At 36.9% G+C, this 21,652-nt stretch overlaps 1 protein-coding gene across 11 annotated transcripts in view; it reads right to left on the reverse strand.

Moving 5' to 3' along the window:
* DLG2 (discs large MAGUK scaffold protein 2) overlaps positions 1–21,652 on the reverse strand; it is a 2,692,860-nt gene that overhangs the window by 801,748 nt on the left and 1,869,460 nt on the right. The gene's annotated exons all lie outside the window — the stretch shown is intronic.

Raw genomic sequence — 21,652 nt, forward strand, 5'->3', positions numbered from 1 at the left:
AATAGTCATCTAATTGTAGTGCTTTTTTACAATTTGTCTGTGTTGTGTTTATTAATTTTCCCTTTTATCTAGATTATAAACTCCTTGAAGGTAGTTATTATGGCATTTTGATCTGTATTCCACATAGCACCTGAGCAAATAGAAGGTCCTCAGGATATGGATGACTATTTTTGTCCACTGTGCTAAGCATTCAGTAGGTGCTCAACAGTTTCTCCAGTCCAACAGACATTCATTAGCTACTTACCATGTGTCAGACATGAAGCAGTTAGGTGGTGCAATGGATAAAGTGCTGGGCCTATAATTAGGAAGACCTGAGTTCAAACCTGCCCTCAGTTACTAGCTATGTGACCCTAGGTAAGTCACTTAACCCTGTTTTTCTCAGTTTCCTCATCTGTAAAATGAGCTAGAGAAGGAAATGGCAAACCACTCCAGTACCTTCACCAAGAAAACCCCAAATGGAGTCATTGGACATGACCGAAATGAAGAACAGCAACCTGTGTCAGACAACCATTCTTAAACTTGAGAGTTTTATCCAAGCTCTCATTCAGCACCATCTTTTCCAATCTCAGAAAGAATGTGGAATGACTATGAACTGCAATAATTATAAATATTTTTATTATTTTGGATCCAGAGATGTTCCTGCTCTAGGCAATTTTATCTTTAATGTCCCTTGCTCAGCATTCTTTCCTTTTGGGTCAATAAAATGGCTTAGTGGATAGAGTGCTAACAATGGCATCAGGAAATTCTGAGTTCAAATCTAGCTTCAAACACCAACTAGTTGTATGATCCTGGGCAAGTCATTTAACCTATGTTTCCCTTAGTTTCCTTATCTGTAAAATGAGAATATCAATAGCATCTGTCTCCCAGTGTTCCTCTGAGGACTGAGTAAAATAATATTTGTAAAGCATATCACACAGTGTCTGGCACATGGTAAGAGCTAAATAAAGTTGTTATTGTTCACTACTGCTACTATCCTTTCTTTTTCTCCTTCCTATCCTTGTTTCTTTTTCTATTCTTTCCTCCTTTATTATGGGTTTAGAATTTTCAAACTAGGTCATTTCTCCTGATGTGGCCAAAGGCATCTTAGCAACTCACTCAATGGGGGAAATCTACCATGTCTTGTTTTAGAGAGTTTTAGAGAGTTTTAGAGAAAATGGAATGGAGCATGTAATGCATATAGAAACTGCCTCCATCAGTGTGGTTTTTTAAAAGTACATAGGGAAAACAACATGGCAAACCATAGTTTTGATCATCAATATGTCAATGACTAGTAAATACAAAGGGGACTTAGTGGAAGATATACTGAATAAGGACTTAGGAAACATTGGTTCAAATCCATGTTTTGCCATTTTGCTGGGAGACACTGAATATGTTGCTTCTGCCATATAGATCTTTACCTGTGAAATAAAGAGGTTGAAAAATTGAGCCATAAAACCTTGTCCAAATTTAACAGTTCATAATACTCTAACTAGAATGTAGTCACATGGCACAGAGGATAGAATGCTAGGCCTGGAGTCAGGAAGACTCATCTCCCTGAGTTCCAATCCAGCCTAAGACATTTACCAGCTGTGTGATCCTGGGCAAATTATTCAACCCTGTTTGCATCAGTTTCCTCATTCATAAAATGAGCTAGAGAAGGACATGGCAAACCACCCCAGTATCTCTGCCAAGAAAACCCCAAACTGGGGTCATGAAGAGTTGGACACTACTGAAACAACTGAACAACAACAACTATATGGTAGTACACACTGATATACGATTGAAATGAAAAAAGTAAAAGAAGTTTCCATTCTACTTAGCCCAAACCGGGGCAAAGCTATCAGTCAATAATTCATGCTCTAATTTACTATCTCTGCAAAGCAAGCAGTTTTAATGGGTCAGATATCTTATTAATTTACTACAAATTAGAGACTGAACTAGCATCACCAGCAGTCTATAAGCAGAAAAGAAATTAAATGGGGGAGGTGGAGGAGATTTTAGTAAGGTGTTTCAATTATCAGTAAGGCCACAGGAGGTTAAGTATTTTAGCACACTTAGTTCTAGTGTCTATGTCCTAAATACAAGGCCAACCTGCATTGGCAACAGCCCTCTGGGGACTGATGCAGTTAATGGCACTGCCTGTCTTCTGTCTTGTCCTCATCATCTATTGAAAAGATCTGGTTTCATCAAAAGGCCCAAGATGATTTATGAACATCTTTAGGTCACTGCCTTTTACACATGGACAATGCTTCTCTATCTCTTCTGTTTTGCCCACTCAGCATCTGTTACCAACCCTATGCAAATCAAAGGGGACTAGGCTCTAAGAAGGGGAGAAGGGTAAATGCTATGGAAGATTAGACAAGCCCATGAAACTCTGGCCCTGACAGTTTGTACTATGACCTTGGACAAACCATTGAAGCCCTTCTCAGAGCTTCAATTTCCCCATCTGTAAAATGTGAAATTTGGACAAGGTGGTCTCTATGGTTATTTCAGGCTTTAACAATATGTAATCTTAGGTTAATGGAGGATTGAGAGAGAGATGAGCAGAATAATCTGTGGAGACACGTGACCATGTGAAAATTTCATTTCCCAACATAGTCAAACTTAGAAAAATTTACTGGTTCCTGTTTCTGGTCTTATTTTTTCCCCATAAACTTCTGCCTGAACTGTTGGTAAGGCCTCTGATTAAGACTTAAGCATGCGGGGCAGCTAGATGGCACAGTGGATAGAGCACCGGCCCTGGAATCAGGAGTACCTGAGTTCAAATTTGGCTTCAGCCACTTAACACTTACTAGCTGTGTGACCCTGGGCAAGTCGCTTAACCCCAATTGCCTCACTAAAAAAAAAAAAAAAAAAGACTTAAGCATGCATTTGAGAAAGACTACTCTGATAACAATCCTCATTACAAATCTCCATCATCCATATTTTTTTAAACAACTTAGGGCTACTCTCTGCTTCTGCCAAGCCCCACACATCCACACAGAACAGTGGGGTCCCACAGTGGAATATCACTAGCCATGAATATAGACAAAACACATATTGCCTAACCCAATGCTCAAGAGCAGGGCATAAATACTTACATGAAGAAGAGAAGGAACAGCAACCAAACAGAATTACTCAGAAAAGTGGGTATGTCAAATACTCACTAATTTTGTACTTTCCTGGTAAAGAAAACTCTTCAGCTAGATTAAGGAAAAATCTATATCAAGATAGCTAGAAGGATGTAGGGGAACTTCACATGTTTGCATATTTATCTCACAGAGTTCAAAGATACAAAAGCCCCACATATATGCATAGCATATATGTATAGCAGCATCTATTACTTTTTTTTTTAGCTTTCCCCCTCTTTTTTGTTATAGTAAAGAACTGAAAACCAAGTGGGTAGCCAAATATTGGGGAATGATGAATGAATTTGTTATGTGACTGTAATGAAATATTAAATATTATATTACATGACAAAAATGATGAATTCAGGGGAGGCTCACAAGGTTCATTTGAGAGGATACAGAGTGAAATAAACAGAACAAGGGGAATAAGATACAGAAGAACTGTAAATTAAATAGAAAGAATATTTAAAGGAAGTAAAACCCTAAGCAATTTTTAAGACCAATTTTGATTCCCAAGAGCAGATAACAGAACATACTTTCCTTATCTTTGTAGAGAGGTAGAAGAACTATATAGAGATATAATGTTGCCTAAATAGTTGGACGCAGTCACTATCCCAGTTTTTTTTTTAATTTACTTGTTTCCTTTGTTGAAAAGCTATATTCAATTATGGGGTGAGGAATGTGACAGCATCTGGAAATAACTGGGATATAAAACCCAAAGACATCCATAAAACTTTGTTCATTGTTGTTGTTGTTATTGTTGTTGTGAGTGTTGTTTTAAGATATAGTATTCTTTTTCTGGGCTACCAAACAGGGTCTATTCTAGAGCTGGGTAAGGATAGATCACTGTGACTTTACTGAAACAGCCAAAGGTATATAGCCAGAGATAATTATTTACAGGTTACTAGCTACAAAGTGGTGTACATAGAGTTCTTAACTGCCAGTTAAGATCAGCACCAAAGACAGCTCCACAAGAGGTAACTACCTCTTGTGATCAAAGATAAGTCAAAGTTTAAAGATTTATTATTTGACCGCCATGATCCATATTTTATATTATTTCATCATCAAAGGAATTCCACTCCATTTTTAACATGATATAGAGATCTAAACATTTCAGTGTCAATACAGAGTTTGATTGTTAGCCTAGGTATTGGACTTGTAGGAATATCATTGGATGATAGTATTAAAAGCTGGAAATGAATGTAAAGATCATGTGGTCCAACTCCTCAACTTAAAAAAGAAAAAAGTGAGGGTCAGAGAGTTTACATGACTTACATAATGTCACACAGACATTTAAGAGAAAAGACAATTCTTGGTTCCGTCTTATTTCCTGTAATGTGACCTCCCTTCTCTTGGTCTCATTTTCTTTTTCTTTAAGATGAGGGACATGGAATACTTGATTGATAATGTTGTTTTTGTTTCAAAAAAGTCTATGGATAACTTCATTTCTATACTTCATCGTAGTGGAAAGAGCATGTAGGATGTGCAAATTGAAGCATAAGGTTCTCACTTTAATTTTCTTGCTTTCTGTGAAATATAGATAATATATAAATATGTTTTACATTATTTCACATAGAGAATTGATATATTACTTGCCTTCTCAGTAGGTGAGAGAAAGAGGGGTGGAAGGGAGAGAGAAGATTTGGAACTCAAAATTTTAAAAGAAAATAATTTTTAAAATAAAAAATAAATTGAAATGTAAAACAGAAAGAAAGAGCCTCAGGGATTAGAAGGACCCAGATGCATGTCCCAGATTAACTGCTGAGCCTCAGCTCTAAAATAAAGATGCATAAAACTTGTATTACACATCATTGTTATATGCCTGTGAAACCTGGGCAGTCTACCATCGCCATGCTAGAAAATTGAACCACTTCCATTTGAATTGTTTTAGGTAGATTCTGAAGATCAACTGGAAAAATAAGGTACTGAGCTCTGAGGTCTTCTCTTAGCTTGAACTGCTAAGCATTCCAGTAACTCTGATGGGTTGGCCATGTAGTCTGAATACCAAATGTATATTTACCTAAAAGACCATTTTATAGAGAACTCACACAAAGTAAGCACTCACATGGAGGTCAGAAGAAGCAGTATAAAGACACTCTCAAGGTCTCTCTGAAGAAACTTAGTGAAAGATGGGAGATGCTGCCATATTACCACCCACCATGGAGTGCCCACATCAAACAAGGCACTGTGCTCTATAATCAAAGGAGAATCTCAGAAGTACAAAGGAAACATGAGATGTGCAAATCTAGAGACAACGATCCCAAATGTTCAAATGGACATTTTGTGGCTGACATGTGGTAGAACCTTCTGTACTCATTTTGAACTGATCAGTCACAGTCAGACACACTGTACCTTGACCCAACACAGTGATGTCATTGGTCTTCTTCAAATACAAAGGATGAACATACACATACATATACATATGTATACATGTACATATATGTGCATATATGTACTTTTATTACAAGCATAATACTTGTACTACATCACAAGATGGTTATGGGGAAAGCTTCTTTGTAAACCTTAAGTGCTATATAAATATATGGCTATACATTTCTAAATATAACTAAATATGTTGCTATTCTTAAGAGAATAAAACAGTTGTCATAGTAGGGATAGCATTTTTACATTTGTGTATTTTGTTGTTTTATCATTGCTATTCATGTTTCTGATAGCGACATATTCAGTGAGCATTCACTAGGTACCTACTATGAGTAAAGCACTACATTAAGCACCATGTGCCATATATAGATAACATGAAACTTGCCCTTCTAAAAAACTATCAAAGAAACAATTATGTAATCTTAAGTCATTCTCAATGAGGTTTGTTAATATGACAAGACAGCAAATGTTATTCATGTAAACATTGGTGAAGACAGTATGTGCTGTCACTGAATCAAATGACTGCCATGTAAGAAATCATGGCAAAGAAGAAATTATGACTGCATGTTCATACTCAAAGATCCCTCAGGGCAGAAAAATATTGACTTATCTGAACATATCACTTGAAGAGCTGGTATGATCAGGTTACTTCTCATCATTAAAGACCCTCATTACTGAATTTGCTACACCACATTTTAGGGATGTCATACATAGAAGGACAAGGGCAAGCCAAATTGAAGTTTGAAGATTTAATTTGCATTCTTACAATGACAGAAAAGTCCAGATATTCCTCGAACTTTCCTAAGCCTGTTGAGACTTCAAAATTAGCTTGTGGTCCTTCTGAAAATAGGCTTCTCTCCTGAGATTCCTGAACAGGCACTTTCTGTACTGGGTAGAAATACTGCTGATGTTGTTTCAACAGTTTTAGTTACATCCCTTATTTCCAGATAAATTGAGCTACAGACTGGAGGAATGAGCTTTAATGTCATTATGTTTTTGACATCCAGCTGACAACCCACCTTGCAAAGACTTTAATCTATACCCACACAAAACTAAGGAGGCTCTTTTGTTTCTGTAAATAAAGATGTGATTTGTGGCATTGTTCAAACATTCCAGTATTGTTGTTTTAAATTAGGATATGATTCAAGGGTCCTTAATTGTTGCCAAACTATTCTGACTTAAACATATATCCCCGAATCTATTTGGTCAAATATAATGACATTAGAACTCATTCCTCCAGATGAGCTCTAAAACCACAAACTACACTTTAGAAGATTTATTGGGCGCTTTCAGTAACTAGTAGAAACAAATAAAGAGTCATCAGATCAGCACTCCAAGGCTATAAAAAATGTTCTTGACTATTAAAGTCTAAGGCTGAATTGGCATAGGGCTGTCTATTGGATAAAAACCATGAATTATCCTTGTCTCAGTATGCCTCATAATGTGGAGTTACTTTTTGGATATATCTTAACATTTCCCTAGTTGCCAATGGTGCAAATGACAAATGAAGAATATAGTTTGAGAACTTGGGTTCCAATCCAACCTCTGCCCTTTACCATGTATGTTAGTTACCCAGGGAAAGTCACTTATCTTCTTTGGGAACTCCATTTCCATATCTATAAACTGAGGGGGATACTCTAGACAACCTTCAACTCCCTTTCCGCCTCTAAATCTATAATCTTATGACATTTAATTTTCTTTCTACTGCTATACTTGCCATCTAAGATTTAAGGTGCTTTGCAAGATTGTAAGCTTCTGGAGAGTAGGGACTTTTCATTTTTTTGTATCTGCAGTCCTGAATACAATGCATGGCACAGAGTTGACACTTAAAAACATTTGACTGATTGACCTTCTCTTTTGTATTTGGGAAATTTTATTTATAGAAAAGAGGAGAAACATGGACAATTCTGGGAAGACCAGAGAGAAAGCAGCCCTCAGATGGGGAAAAAAATAATTGAAAGCAAAGATGGCATTTCCCGGGAGCTACTTTACATATTATTATAATGATGATTTTGAAAAGGATAGCTGGGAAATCCTTATAACTATAGATTTTTGGTAACTATAAAACAATATTATGTTGCTTTTATTTTTCACATTTCTGCTGCAGGATAGAGATGAAGCACTTTATGCAAAGAGATCTTGATTTGAGGCAGGAGAAAAATAAAGAAATAAAGAAACAGAGTGTAGACAAAAGCAGAGAAGAATATACTGAAACTGTCTCCTGCTTTTTTAATTGCTGACCTCAGACAAACCAACCTTAATTGGGAATGGGAGGGTGGGAGTGGTCAGAATTGATACTGACCTCTGTTGGTTGAACAAAGCTGAGCCTGTTCGAATCTAGTTGAGTTGATAGCTCATTGAAAAGCAGGTAAAACTAGGATAACTTAGAGTCTGTATTGCTGTATTGTTTCCCCTGCCCCCACCCCCGCCCCCAGCTGGGAAGAAGATAGGTTTTCCATCTGCTGCTGAGAGCTGAAATGATTGGAGGAAACATTTTCTGCTGGAAGATGACTGAAGAAAAATCCTCCATTCCTTTATAGGCTGGCCATCTACAGAATAATAGAAGGGAAATTCCTCAAGAGTTTTTTATCTTGAGCTTTATTGGTATATATACCTTGAAAGGGGGAAGACACTAGTGGTTTAAACAGGACAGCTAACCTAAATATCTCTGAGAATCACATACTTTGGGAAAGGCCTTTGCTTAAAAAATTAAATAGCTACAATACTGCCTTATTGCCCAATCAAAGAATGATTCAAGTAAAGGAGTTAGAGAAAAAGTACATTCCTTTTAGGTTTCTGTAAGTTTGTGCCCAATCTTCCTTATGGATACTATGTGCATTAGCTATTCAATAAAAAGTTGTTTAATCACTATGTGACAGGCAGTGTGCTATATGGAAGATAGGAGAAATGTTGTAAAAATAGAAATGAAAGATTTGTTAGTGGATTGAATATGTAGGGTGAATAAGAGTGAGAAATTAAAGATGAGATGAAATTTGCTAACCTGGATGTTTGGGAAGATGGTGATGCCCTCAAAAATAAAAGGGATATTAAAAGGGGAGTGAAATTGAAGGGTGAGGATAGAAAATGTGTTCCTTTCTGAACATATTGATTTTGAGAATCTTATAAGAATCCAGTTTAAGATATTTAAAAGGTGGGCAGCTAGGTGGTGCAGTGGATAAAGCACTGGCCATGGATTCAGGAGGACCTGAGTTCAAATCTGGCCTCAGACACTTGACACTCACTAGCTGTGTGACCCTGGGCAAATCAATTAACCCTCATTGCCCCACCAAGAAAAAAACCCGTAAAAACATATTTAAAAGGCAGTTGATGATATGTTAATGTAACCCAGGAGTGAGATTAGGGCTGAATATAAATATATATGTATATATGTGTGTGCACATGTTTTTATTACATATTTGCTATTTTATACATATATAACATTCAATACACATGCCGACACACATATTGTTGTTGAATTATTTCAGTTGTGTCCAACTCTTCATGACCCCACTTGGGGTTTTCTTGGCAAAGATACTGGAGTGGTTTGCCATTTCCCAACCCAGCTCATTTTACAGTTGAAGAATTGAGGCAAACAGGGTGAATTTTCTTGCCTAGGGTCACACAGCTAAGTAAGTTTCTGAGTCCAGATTTGAACTCAGGAAGATGAGTCTTCCTACTTTACACCCAGCACTCTTATCTGCTGTACCATATAGTTGCTCCGTATGGATTATTGTGATTATTCTTCCTTTGCTTTCTATTAAGTGAATGTTTTGTGATTAAGAGTTAATGGTAAAATCTTGCTGATTTGTTTACATTGGAAATATATCAGTGGGGGGCTTACTACAAAAATTATAAGTACTGGATATACAGATTCTCCATACAAGGATTGCTCTCAGAACCTAAAAAAGTGTGTTGTAGATATATGACTGCCTCCTCTGGGTCAACCCCCTGACCTGCCAGCATGAATGAAGGTTGGGGTGAGCAAGGCATCCCAAAGAGACAGATAGCTTAGAGAAAATGGTTGATTTGATAGGTTTGCCATGGTTATAGAAGGAACCTCAGAAATAATTCATTCCATCCCCTTCATCCCATAGATATTGAAATTGATACTGAAAGAGGTTAAGTTACTTGATTGAGGTGACACATCTAATTAATAGTAGATCTCTGTCTCTCTTTGTCTCTGTCTGTCTGTCTGTCTCTCTGTGTGTGTGTGTGTGTGTGTATGTGTGTGTGTGTGTGTGTGTGTAGAATAGATCTTGAGAGAGGCACTGTGGTACAGAACTGAGAGTCTGGAGTACTTTGGATTCAAGTTTTGTCTATGACATGTACTAGCTATGTGACTATGTAAAAGTCATTTAGCTTCTTACAACTCTTAAGTTATAGACCAGTTGCTAATTTTCATTGATAGAGGAAATTTCTATAGAAGGAACCCTCCTGAACTGTTGAGTTCATGGAACCAGACCAAAAAAAAAAAATGAGTAGCCTGCACATGTAGACCCAATGTCCAAAAATACAGATTGACTTCATTAAACTGTATACAAGGAAATATCCAAAATACAGAACTGTATGACCCAGCTTAGGTGCCCCTTGCCCCTAAAGGTTGAATTCACAGGAGATATTGTAGAGAAAATTCTTGTTCATATTTGGATCAGATTATGTAATCTCAGAGATCACTTCCAAATCTGATATTCTAGGACTAGATCATAAGTTGTTGACAGGGCATGGATGGAATTATCTTTCTCATCTTCTTAACAATGGGGTAGAATGGTGTTAAGGATTCTACATTGTAGTGCTGCTACTCTGGTGTTTTGCCAGATATGAAGCTAGAGCAATGTTCTTGGCCCCTATAGTTTGCTCAGGATCTCTTTGCTGTTTGAAGATTTTTAAGCTTGCCTGCCCTTTCATTGGTTTCTGATTATAGCAAAATGATTATCTTTTCAAAGCATGACCCTTTTTGCAGCTGGATATCTATTAGGGAAAAGTGCGGGCAAGGATGGTTGCTTTTTCTTCTCTTTACCATTCAGGAAAACAAAGTTGTTTTCTACTCTGGAATTAGAAGGGGACCCTCTCTGTGGCTGAATATGCAGCTTTATACTTGAATGTGGGTAAACTAGTGCAAAATGATGATCAACTGTGATAGACTTAGCTCTTCTCCATAATACAGTGATCTAAGACAATTCCAAAGGACTCATTATGGGAAATGTTTTCCACATCCTGAAAAAAGAACTTGGATTCTGAAAGCAGATTGAACTATTATTTCAACTTTTTTTTCTTGTTTGAGGTTTTTCCATTTTGTTATGATTCTTCTTTCATAATATGATAAATGCAGAAATATTTTTAAAGTGATTGTACATACATAACCTATATTAAATTGCTTTCTGTATTGGGGAGGGGAGAGGGAGGGGAAGGAGGGAGAAAAGTTGGAGCTAAAAATCTCATGAAAACAAATGTTGAAAACTATCTTTACATATAACTGGAAAATAATAAAATACATTTATGAGTAAAAAATGTGATTGTACATATGGCTATATGTATGTATATATGTGTGTGTATACATACATATATATATGTGTGTGTATGTATACATATACATATATATACATATATATATATGTGTGTATATATATATATATATATATATATATATATATATATATATATATATATGATTGCTTTATGTCTTCAGGAGGGATAGGAGAGAGTGAGAAAAATTTGGAACTCAAAATCTTATAAAAACAAATGTTGAAAACTTTACATGTAACTGAAAAAAATAAAATACTGTTAAGATTTAAAAAATAATAAAGAAACCCTTAAATATGCAGCTTTATACATGAATGTAAGAATCGGTGTGAAATAATCAAATGATACTCTATGATAAAGAAGTTTAAAATATGCCACAGGGATCATGGAATCACATAATAGAAGGTGGGTCAAAAGTCACGAAAGAGTTTCAGTACTTACTAACTCCTTTATTTTTTGTTTTTAATTTATAATACCATAGCATCATATACAGCATAGATATGAAATGGACTTATATCATGTGTGAAAAATCAAATCTTATAAATGACAAACAATAAAGACAAATAATTTTTAAAAAGTTATTAAAACATCATGTCTCTTGGCCCACCCTGTATTAGAGCTGGGAGAGGCCTTATAACATGGAATGTAAAGGCCTTGAAGGGAACTTAGAACATAGAATGTTAGAGCTGGGAGATATATTAGAGGCTACCCCTTTATTTTATAGATTTTTTTAAAAAACAGGCCCAATGAGGCTAACTGAATCTCTGAAAGTCAAACCAATAGTAAATGAGTGAACTTGGAATCAAACCCATAAGTGACATAGGTGGCACTGGATTCTTGCCATCAAATATCTAAGAGCTTGTCTTCTCTTGAATACAAACTGAATGTAGTCTGTTCAAATAGGATCTTATATTTAAAGTAAGAAGAGACCTTCAATATCATCTAATTCAACCCCATAATTTTCAAGACCAGAAAAATGTGTGCCACCATTTAAATGACTTTTCTTAGGGTTATGCGATAATAAGAAGTGGTGCTGGGATTTGAATCTCAGCTGCCTCCAGTGGAATTGAGGTTGTCCTCAATGAAAGTCTTCAAGGAGAAGCTGCATGACTACTGGTTAGGGATGTTAACAGAGAAAGGGTACTCATTTCATGGACTCCTTTGGCAATCTAGTGAAGCCTATGGACCCCTTCTCAGAAATATCTTTAAATGCATAAAAATACATAAGGTTATGAAAGAAACAAATGCTATTGAAATAAATTTCTACTTTTTTTCTCCTCCAAGTTCACAGACCCTTTTGTTAATATGAATGTATGGATCACCTAGATTTGATGGAGATGCCTTATTATCCAAAAGTATTTTTGTGAAACCCTGAGTTAATAGGAACAAAATGTCCTTCAACTGAACCCCAAACTGAACCCAGGTAGCTAGCAGATAAAAGTCCCTATCTGGTGACTTCTTTCCTCAGGATAGTAAGTCCCTATCTTATGTGGACATCTGGGCATCCTCATCCTTGCCAAACCCTTTTTTGGAATCCTGCAATCTTATCAAAATGCTTCTGTATTTCCTCCATACTTGTTATAACTGAAATTGTTAAAACTGCTTTGCATTATATCTATTCTTGTTACAGAATTTGCTTTCTGATTAATCTGTAACTGATAATGTCCTGTAAACAGTAAGCAAAGAAACCTTAAATATGCTTAGAAAGAGGGAGTCTCTGAGCTCCCTTCTTAGAAGGGGGTCGCCACATGATCATTTTTTTCCCTTGGGACAAAATAAATTGGTATTATGTTTTCTTGTCTGTCTCTGATCTGGTTTATCCTGTAGGAGACATTATGTTTTCTGATCTGGTTTTGTTCTGTGGGAGATATGTCTCAATTTATTATTATTAATTTTTGTAGGAGATATAAAATTAATTTCTCTGATCTGTTTATTATTTATATAGGAGACAGGCAGATAAGAACTATATTTAATTTTTAACACCCTTGAACTCTATTCATATTCCTCTTGGGAGTTCATGCAGCCAAGGCAAAGAACCAAGGTTATAGAGGGTATTCCTTATTGAAGGAGAAGTTGTAAATGGCTTCAGAGGTATTTTTCAACTCAGAAATTCCAAGATTCCCCAATGTGTCCTTAAGAAAGGAGAATATAGGGGCAGCTAGATGGCAAAGTGCATAGAGCACCGGCCCTGGAGTCAGGAGTACCTGAGTTCAAATCCGGCCTCAGACATTTAACACTTACTAGCTGTGTGACCCTGGGCAAGTCACTTAACCCCAATTGCCTCACTAAAAAAAAAAAAGGGAGAATATAGCATTTTCTTTGGAAAATAAGACTTCCTTTTCAAAGGTAGTTCCTGAGGGGCAGACCCCTAGTGAGACTCTCTCTCATCCTACACAGCAATACTATAAGAAAAGCTTACCAGTCTCCTGAGGCATTAAAATTCCTTGCCTCTAAATGAGCAATTTAGTGTTATCACTATAATTTGGTACAACAATGCAAATGCAATTAGATAGGAAATTAAAAAAGGTTAGACACTTAATGGCTTACAATGGTTCAATCTGATAGCATTCACAGTGATGAAGTTCAATGGTGAGATTTACTTCCAGGCCTCAGATAGCTTTCAATGTCTTACTTTGTCACTTAGCAAAAGATTTCTTCTGTCCATTGTTTTTATTGAATCCTTTGTTTCACTTCTGTGTATCCTTTTGTAACCCAATTTGGAGTTTTCTTGGAAAAGATATTGGAGTGCTTTGCCACTTCCTTCTCCAGCTCATTTTACAGACGAGGAAACTGAGACAAACTGGGTTAAATGACTTGCCCAGGGTCACACAGCTAGTAAGTGTCTGGGGCCAGATTTGAATTCAGTTTCTTCTTACTCTATCCACTTCATCACCTAGCTATCCTTCTGTCCATGCACCACCTTAACTTGAGTAGATTGGGAGGTGGGAGGATGTCACCAGGACTTTTTGTGCATTTGCAAATGACAGGTGTGAGTTCTAGACTCCTACTAGATAGGAAGACAAGGTTCTCAGTCTTTCTTGTTATTTACTTATAAAAAATCTTGCCCTATTCACTTTTTTTTTTGTTTGTTTTGTTTTGTTTTTAGTGAGGCAATTGGGGTTAAGTGACTTGCCCAGGGTCACACAGCTAGTAAGTGTTAAGTGTCTGAGGCCGGATTTGAACTCAGGTACTCCTGACTCCAGGGCCGGTGCTCTATCCACTGCGCCACCTAGCTGCCCCTGCCCTGTTCACTTGTGTACGTGTTTGTGTATGTGTGTTTCCTTTCCAGTGACTGAACAAAGTCTTTCTTCTGCCCTTTTTGAAAATCCCCTGAGGGTGCTGGGGCCTTAAAGCCTTAAGGAAACAGACTTATGGTAGATAGAATATTGATCTGGGAGTCAGTAGGAGCCTATGCTCTCTCTGGCCAGCTGTGTGATCTTGTCCAAAGCACTTCAATTCTCTAAATCTCAGTTTCCTCAATTGTAAAATAAGGGCAGCTGGACAGATCATTCTATCACAGTTTTTAGGTACTTTCCAACTCTCTGATCCATGAAATCTAGAAGGACCTTCTCACCTTTGGAGTTATGGAACCAAACCTCAGTCACTATAGCTCAAAGCAAATTGTAGAGATGGGAGAAAGTCAAAGTTTGCCTCTCAGCATTATAAAAGAAAATTCCCACACTAGGATGTAAAGGGAGACAGTACAGATGTGAACTCAAAGGCAAGACAGCTTTTCTTTCAAAAGGTTGAGAACTGAAAAAATGCTCACACAGAATGAATGGGAAATTAAATCTTGTCACTTGCCAGACTCCTGACAAACAGCCTTCTCTTTTCCCATAAACTTCCGTCAATGCTCAGCAAAGAAGAGGCCAAATTTTGACAGCTCTTCCCCTGCATAAAATGCCAATAATGGTACCAGAAGATCCAAACTACAATAAGGACATTTTTTGGAGATTCTAGACCATTGCTGGATCAGATTATTGCTGATACCATGAATGGACATCCTCTCATTCCCATTCCTGTCCTCCAAAGTGGAACTCAGGTGTTATCTAGTCTATGATAGCTTTTTTGACCTTATGTCCTTCCTGCCCCATGTGAAAATGATCTTTTCTTTATCGAATTTATTGTAGTACATTGTCTGGACCCTTCCTTTGTGCTTCTCTCACTCTCATTTGTCTCAAATTCATTGGTCCACAGCTTTCTTCCCTACTGTAAGTTTCTTGGGGTCAAACTCTTTGCCACAAGTATCTTTCTACCTTGAACACCTATCCCAAAGTCTTGCAAAGAGTAGATACTCAATAAATGTTAAGAGAATTCAATTGTGCTGAATTGAGGTATCATGGTATAGCAGAAGGAGCATTGGATTCTGGAGTCAGAGGTCCCAGGTTCAAATCCCCAGATCTGCCATTTACCACAAATGAGGTCGTGGCTAAGTAATTTCTGTTCTCTGGGCCTCAGTTTCTTCATACAGAAAATAATAGAATTGGATTAGGTCCCCTTTTATGGTCACTTCTGAGCTTTGGGCCTCAGTTTCCTCAAATGTAAAAGTATGGTGGTGATGGTGGTGAATTGGGTTTTGTCCCTTTCAGCTCTAAATCTTCGATTCTAAGAGTCAGTTAAAGTAGGAGCCACAAGGTGCTAAGAAAATCTAAAATTCAAGTTTCCTTCTAAAGCCAGAAAAGTTTTGTGTTGCCCCACAAAACACTATTAAGTATGTTCTATCTCCAGAATATTTAGAACTGAAAGAAACCTGAAAGATCTTCTACACAAGGGATTGTTACCTTTTTATCTTAGGTATTTCTCCCTTTGGCAGTCTGGGAAAGCCTATGGACCTCCTCAGAGTAATGTTTTTAAATGCACAAAATGAAATATGCAGAATTACAAAGGAAACCAAATACATTGAAATAAAGATACACATTTTTTTTCTATCTTGTAGACTCCATCCCTAAATTCCTACAGCCAGGGGTCCATGGTCAAACCTGACACCCTCAAAGGGATCCATGAATCCCAGAATTAAGAATTCTTGCTCTTTTCCAACTTTTTCCTTAGGAGGTAATAGGGACCCAGAGAGATGACCCACTTTCCCCAAAATCACAGGGGTAGTATATGGGTGTGTAGTATGTACATATGTATGTATGAACAAATACACATGTGCATATGTATGTATCATATATATATGTGTATATAGGTATGTATGTGGTACATATTTATACTTATATTTATGCGTGTATATATCTATTTCATCTTTTAAATTTAAGTGTGAGCTTCTTCACTTGTATAAGCACAAAGAAAATTAAATACCCACTTAATTTCATATAAGATAACTAAGCAGAACCATCTTTAAATCTAGAGAAAATATTTATGAAGGAAAAAAAATAATGAAAAACCTAGCTCTTCTTTTGTCCCACCTTCTCAGTTAGTCTCCTGGCATGTCCTCTGATCTTGCATAATTATTTTTTCCCTTTAAGTACCATTTAGATCACAGAATAATAACTTATATTTTAAAAAGAACCTAAATTCCTAAAACAATGTATCTCCAAATATATCCCTTTTTGTTGGAAGGACTGGCATCTGTACAAATATAGTATCAAGATCCTTATAACTGTTGCCTTGAATGAAGGCCTATTAAGTTCATGATTATGTAATCGTGTTTGAATTATAGTTTACAAGAGAGCTAAGAAAATTTTTTGTTTTTTCCCTAGTGAGGGTTAGTGACTCATAGAAAAGATTGAAGGCTGCATTCAAGTAACAAAGACCATTAATTTAGCTTCTTTGGGATTTTTGTTTTCAAAAAAGAGATGAAAAAAGAAGTTTGACTCCTCTCTTTTTAAATTAAGATCTGGGGATTCAAAATTTTATTAAAAACATAAATAAGAGTACTTTGATTATATTTCAATTCTCTGTTATGGCCAGTTAAAAGAAAGGAAATGGAAGTCATATAAAGAATGCAGAAGGGGAAGCAGAAGGAAAAGGAAAGAGACTCCTGGGATAAGCATGACATGGATGACCACCAAGAAAGAGAAAAAAGGGATGGGGAAAAGAGAGGAAGAAACAAATAGAGCAGGGTTCTTAGCCTTTTCCTATGTCCCTCTTCGGAAGTCTGGTGAAGCATGTGGACCCCTTCAGAGGTTCATGTTTTTAAATACATAAAATAAAATACATGGGATGACAAAGGAAATCAAATATACTGAAATAAGCTGTGTGACCCTGGGCAAGTCATTTAACCCAGTTTGTCTCAGTTTCCTCATTTGTAAAATGGACTGGAGAAGGAAGTGGCAAAGCATATATGTTTACATATATGTTTACATCTGGGGATATATTTTAACCATTATATATAAAATTATCTGCTCACGGGCAGCTAGGTGGCACAATGGATAGAGTACTGGCCCTGGATTCAGGAGGACCTGAGTACAAATCCGGCCTCAGACACTTGATATTTACTAGCTGTGTGACCCTGGGCAAGTCACTTAACCTCAATTGCCTCATACACACACACACACACACACACACACACACACACACACACACACACACACACACGAGTTTAAAATTATTTGGGGGCAGCTAGGTGGCACAGTGGATAGAGCACTGGCCCTGGATTCAGGAGGTCCTGAGTTCAAATCTGGCCTCAGACACTTGACACTTAGTAGCTGTGTGACCTTGGGCAAGTCACTTAACCCTCATTGCCACATGAAAACAACAACAAAAAATTATCTGCTCACTTTATATATACATATATTACATCTTTGTGGTATTTGTAGGCCTACATGTATGCATGAACTTAAAAAACATGTTCATAGACCAAGGTTAATAAGCCTAGGTATAAAGAAACATAGAGGTAAAGAGATAGAAAATGTGAGGGATAGAGAAAAACAGAGATAAAATCAATAGATTCTGAAGTGTGTCTTAGTGAATTGTTTTTATTTTTGATCCGTTGTTCATCTGGACCACAGTTTAAAGGTATCACCTGTCATCACTGTTCTTGAAATGCTAATCATTCTATTTATGGCCCATTATGACTTTTCAGCTGCTTCTAGCCCTCTCCTCCAATTCTTTAAAGCTCACTTCTTACTGGAAAACAAAACACAACACAGCACAACAAAACACAACAGATGTCTACACCTGGGGAAATAATTCCTACTGCATTAGTAAAAATCAAATGGACTCATGAGAGACATTTTCAAATAATGGAAAATTGTCATATTTTTCCATGTGACTTTAAGAACACAAATTCTAGTTATAGCAGAAGATTTTCAGATCAATACATATGAAAACTTTCTAACTGTATGCTACTGGACAGTCGCTATGATTTCTTATCTTGTTCTACCAGAATCTATATCTAGGACACTGAATACAATAAGTTCTTAATATCTGTAATTATTATAAAGGATTTCACCAAAAAATGATATAAGTTCCTTTAAAGCAATACATTTCTCACCATTCTTCACCAAATATTCAGGTAGGGAATCACTGACTATATGGGCCTTTCCAGGGATCTGTACATTGGAAGGGAAGTTAGAGTCAACAATCTCTAAAAAGTTCCTTCTAAACTTGGAATTTTGATTCTAAAGTAAGGATCAGAGCTGTATAGGGCTTGGTGGTTTCCTAAGAAGTTGTAAAATGACTTATGTTTATCACATTTCAGATTTTTTCCTCAATTTTGAAACTTTAATGTGAAAATTCTGTAGGTCCTTTCCCTAGGCCTGAAGATTAGTTCACAAAACCAATATTATTATTGTAAAAAGGTTGGCAACTCATGTGCAGTTACATAAAGGCTATTTCCTTCCTAAAGGCCTCATCTGATTCTTCCTTTTTGAATAGAGCCAGTGCTGGCTCATCAAAGGTAGATCAATGTGTTATATATACTGGTAGGTGCTACTAAATTTATATGGCTTCCTCTAATTAATTAGTTAATTAATTCACATATTAACTGAACATCTAAGTATGAAATCTTGTGTTAGGCTAAGTTGTTGAGAATATAAATATGTACAGGTATATTGCCTTACTTCACAAAGCTAACTAGGCTTGGGCAAATGGGGCTTTGCTCAGGGCACTAAAACATATGAAGGATCATGGTACTTAGTAATAATAATAAATAATAATAACAACAAGAACAACGACTGACATTTATAGAGTATTTACTATGTGCCAGGCACTTTGGAAAAGCCCTTTACAATTGTTATTTCATTTGATTCCCAACAATCCTGGAAGGCAGGTTTTATTTTTATCACCATTTTACAGATGAGAAAACTAAGGCAAATTGAGGTTACGTGACCTGCCGATCACACTTCTAGTAAATGTCTGAGGCCAAATTTGAACTCAGGTCTTCCTGAATCCAGATCTGGCTATTTATTATGCACCATTTAACTCTCTCAGGATATTTTCCTATTTTCCAGTGAATGCCTTCTCTGAGGAACCTTGTGTTCCTCTAAAGCAGAGGTCAGCAAAATTCTTGTTTTTGTACAGCCTGGGAGCTAATAATAGTTTTTACATTTTAAAATAAAGTTTTATTGGATATAAAATTGTCAAAACCATTTTTAGCTTGTGGATTACACAAAAACAGGCTGTGTTCTGATCCCTGCTCAAGAGTAAGACAATAGGGCTCAACTGTCACAGGCAAACCCAAGGGTCCTGTCACTGTACCTCACCTCCCAAACGTGCCACCCTCCCTTCTCTCTGAACTCTTGTAGAAGTGGTCAGTATTCTCTGGAAAATGGGTACTGCAATATCCTGGAATGATTGTACCAGAGTGGAGCTGTCCCTCTTTCATCAGTCCCATCCCCATGTCCTACTGAAATTGCCTCAAGTAGAGTTTTTGTTAGTTACCATTGTTTGAGAAGTAGGAAAAAACAACAACAACAATAACAACAAAAACCACAAGGTGAACCCCTATCTAGATTTTAGGCTTATGGAGAGTTAAAGATGAGTAAGACACATTGGAGGTCATTTAGTTCAAGACCCTTAGAAGATGGTGGGTATGGGAGAGTCCTTAACAGTTATCCAAAAAAATCTGTCTCTGTCTCTGTTTCCTCACCACCACCCCTCCCTCCCTCCCTCCCTCCCTCTACCCCCCCCCTCTCTATCTATCTATATATATATGTATATCTCTGTTTCTATCTCATGTATACATGCATGCATACACACACACATATATATGTTAATTTTTATCTTTAATTACCTCCAAAAGGTATGAAGCAAAATAATTAATTATGCTTTCCGGAGACTTAATGTCATGCATAAATGTATTAGTATTCTTCAAATATATAGAGATGCTATTATGATGAATACAACACAAATTCATTGAAAAGCTTACATAATATACAATAGTTTTTTTGTCATCATACATTTTCTCAATCAATGGAAACTAAGAGTAAATCTGCTAATAAGTGGCAGTCTATACATTGATGGTTTTTACAAAGGGTTCCTTAAAGACAAGGACCTAAAGAGTGGTTACCTCTGATCTAGTAAACATCCTCATTTTATATAGAAGGCAAGTGACATCCAAATGAGTTAACAGACTTGCTCGAAATTACCCCATGTGATGAGTAGAGTAGAAGGGAGAAGCCAGGTTTGTTAGGTTTTGTTATTGTGTTTTTACTCTAAGCCCATTCATTGCTTTTTGTCCCTTCACCCATCATCTTCAAAACTCAGTTTGAGTCTTCCCCAATGAATCCTTTCTGAATTGCACCACTCTATCCAGCTCTCTTATGATTATTCCCTATTTTATACTGCCCTCCAATTGTCCTATCGTGTGAGCTGTGTCTCCTTAACAAGACTGTATCTGGAAGACAAGGACCTGGTCTTATTCTGATTTCCCACAGCATCCAGCAGATGGCTGAACATACTCTGCTAAATACAACATCACTACCCATCATCCACAGCAGGAATCTTTGGCTAAATCAAAGATTTAGAGCTGACAGGAATTTAGAAGTCCTCAAGTACAAGCCCTTTATTTTACAGATGAGGAAACAGGCTTGGAGAGGCCAAGTGACATGCCAAGGGATACGTAGCTATTAAGTATAAGAAGAAGGCTTTTAGGGGGCAACTAGGTGGCACAGTGAATAAAGCACTGGCCCTGGATTCAGGAGGACCTGAGTTCAAATCTGGCTTCAGACACTTGACACTTATTAGCTGTGTGACCCTGGGCAAGTCACTTAACACCTATAACCCTGCCCCCCCCCCAATAAGAAGGCTTTTAACTCAGGTCTTCCAGACTCCAAGTCCTGAGCTCTATCTACTATGCCATAGATGATTATCTCCTCAATTTCCCCAAAATGCCTCTTTAGGCTCCCTTGCTCTTTCCCACATTTGTGCCCTCATTTATAGAACCTTAGAACTCTAGAATTCTACAGCTGAAGGTAAGCTTCAAGATTATGAAATCAAATGCTATTAGTATCTACATTTTTTGAAAACAAGGCATCTAGAGATCAACTAATTTTCCCAAAGTTGCAAAACTAGTCAGTGGCAAAGTCAAAACTAAGGACCAGGATTCCTGCTTCCCAGTCTTGTGAACTTCCAAGTATACTTGAGAACTGATATTTCTATAACAATATAAGGGGAAGGGAATAAGCATTAATTTATTTACACACCTATTACATGCCAGACACTGTGCTTGCAGCAACCCTGAAAGTTAAGTGGTACACATCTTATTCCTGTTTCTGATG

The sequence above is a fragment of the Dromiciops gliroides genome, chromosome 3 (assembly GCF_019393635.1).
Source record: "Dromiciops gliroides isolate mDroGli1 chromosome 3, mDroGli1.pri, whole genome shotgun sequence".
Classification (NCBI taxonomy): domain Eukaryota; kingdom Metazoa; phylum Chordata; class Mammalia; order Microbiotheria; family Microbiotheriidae; genus Dromiciops; species Dromiciops gliroides.